This window comes from Lithobates pipiens, unplaced genomic scaffold (genome assembly GCF_037356315.1).
Source record: "Lithobates pipiens isolate NorthernLeopardFrog02 unplaced genomic scaffold, aLitPip1_a1.2 Scaffold_19, whole genome shotgun sequence".
NCBI classification, from domain to species: Eukaryota; Metazoa; Chordata; class Amphibia; order Anura; family Ranidae; genus Lithobates; species Lithobates pipiens.
The window spans coordinates 175,045,484-175,047,806 of NW_027507764.1; the positions used below are offsets into that span (position 1 = coordinate 175,045,484).

At 45.1% G+C, this 2,323-nt stretch overlaps 1 long non-coding RNA gene across 1 annotated transcript; it reads right to left on the minus strand.

Annotated features, from left to right (window-relative positions):
* Window positions 1-1,445: 1,445 nt before the first annotated feature.
* Window positions 1,446-1,846, minus strand: LOC143998237 (uncharacterized). The gene is made up of 2 exons (XR_013277798.1): window positions 1,736-1,846; window positions 1,446-1,613 (listed from the first exon to the last, which is right to left on the minus strand). It is a non-coding gene; the product is annotated as an uncharacterized LOC143998237 (long non-coding RNA).
* Between the last annotated feature and the right edge of the window lie 477 nt (window positions 1,847-2,323).

A 2,323-nucleotide genomic window follows, 5' to 3' on the forward strand; every position in this document is an offset into this window, starting at 1 on the left:
TGACAAACCTGCTGACTTATCTCCCCTCCTGTAGCCTGCATCCCTTCCAACTGGATCTCTGAGGCTTGCTAATGCTCCCCCTTTCCGCCAGCGCTTGTAAGCAGCAGCCGGCCTGGCAGTATAGATGCTCCACCTCTGTTTTTTTTTTTTATTCAGCCAGCACTGCAGCACCATAAGGGAGAAGGAATGAATGTTGGAAAGTGCTCAGGGAGATAGAGGTGGTGCTGGAGTGCCAGGGCTTACAAGAAGGGAGCACTGAGGGAGCTCTGGAGAGTGCTGAGGAGACACAGAGGGAGCGCTGGGGATTCGGATTTTACCACCTCCACTAACCTGGCACCCTAAGGTGGCCGGCTGCCTTCTGCTGATGCCAGCCCTGGGGATGTTTGCCGAAGAAGCGATGTGGCCTTCAACAGGACACGGGACCGTCTTTAATATTAATTGGACCTTGGTATAAACATTTTCTTGATCTGACTCTATTTTGCGAACATATAATATAGCTTGTTTTGCAGACTGCACCCCAGTATGTCCAACTGTTGAGATTTTGGGGGCCTCAATGGCAGCCCCTGACACACCAAAGGGTTGTGCATATTATTTAGAGCTAGACATACTACATGAGATGGTCAGACTGCAGACATACTACAGGAGATGGTCAGAGACTGCAGGCAGGCTATGACTAAGCAACAATGATGTTGTGAAACGCATCAGCTGTTTGTCCTGCTCCTGTTGTCACATGAATGTTGACTATTCATTACAATAAATGCTTTTATAGGAGTGTGGCTGTCCAGAATCCATTTCTTCAATACTACAGGAGATGGTCAGAGACTGCAGGCATACTGCAGGAGATGATCAGAGACTGCGGACATGATACAGGAGATGGTCAGAGACTGCAGACACGATACAGGAGATTTCAGAGACTGCAGACATGATACAAGAGATTGTCAGAGACAGCAGACATGATACAAGAGATGGTCAGAGACTGCAGACATGATACAAGAGATGGTTAGAGACTGCAGACATACTACCGGAGACGTTCAGAGACTGCAAACATGAAACAGGATATGGTCAGAGACATGATACAGGAGATGGTCAGAGACTGCAGGCATACAACAGGAGATGATCTGAGACTGCACACACTACAGGAGATAATCGGGGACTCACTACATGAGATGGTCAGAGACTGCAGACATGATACAGGAGGGGGTCAGAGACTGCAGACATGATATACGAGATTGTCAGAGACTGCAGACATGATACAGGAGATTGTCAGACTGCAGACATACTACAGGAGATGGTCAGCCACTGCAGACATGATACAGGAGATTGTCAGAGACTGCAGACATGGTACAGCAGATGACCAAATATATACTATGAATCAAAGGACAGGAAGGGAAATTAGGGATTTTTGCGGTGCTAATTAACAAAATACAATTAATTGAAGTACAAAGTCAGTAGTACAAAAATTTATTAAGTTTGAGCTTAAAATCAGTAGCAATATATGCTTAAAAGATTCAGAATAATGCAATACAGTGGTTGTTCTCGTCAAGCACACATAGTCCCGACATGTTTCGCATTAGATTGCTTCTTCAGGGGATGTGTGAAAGTTTGAACAAGATCTAAACCGAAAATACAAAGTACAAAATAATAATGAAGTATGTCACAACATTCGTAAATGCAGAAATAGAGGGGAAGGGGAAAGGGGGAGGGGAAACAACAAACACACACACATCAAACCCACCTTTAACCACTACGTTGGTGGTAAAGTAGTGGGATTGTCCACCTCGGGGGTTAACCACAGCAGTGCTGAATCGCAGGGGGCTAAAAAGCCAACCCAAGAAAACTGATAAAAAAAGGAATATATAGTAAGACCAAATTTGAAATTTCGGGATGATTTTTTCTTTGCTTGAGGTTGAACCATCAAAATTATTCCAAATATATACTATGTCAGCAATCTGAAGGCACCTTCATCCCCATACAGTAAAACTGTCCCTTATATGTAGACCAATTTGGCATATACAATCTGCTATGCCACAACTAAGTAGCCCTTTTAAAAAATTCTACCTCTCTGCACAGCTTCTAACAAGCAAACACAAATGTGCTTCAGCTACAGTACTTACTGCTATGCTAAACAATAAAGCACAGGGAACAGTCTTGACCCCCGCCTGTTCTCATCCAGCCCACTCCAGCCACCTCTTCTGAGTCACAAGTGGAGGTCTGGGGAAGGGGGGCAGGTTACAGTATAGTGCCAAATGCATAGTGCTGAATGCCGAACGCACTCACGTGACGACCCCGTGAGTGCGAGTCCTTAAGCGGCTGCCTAATTTGC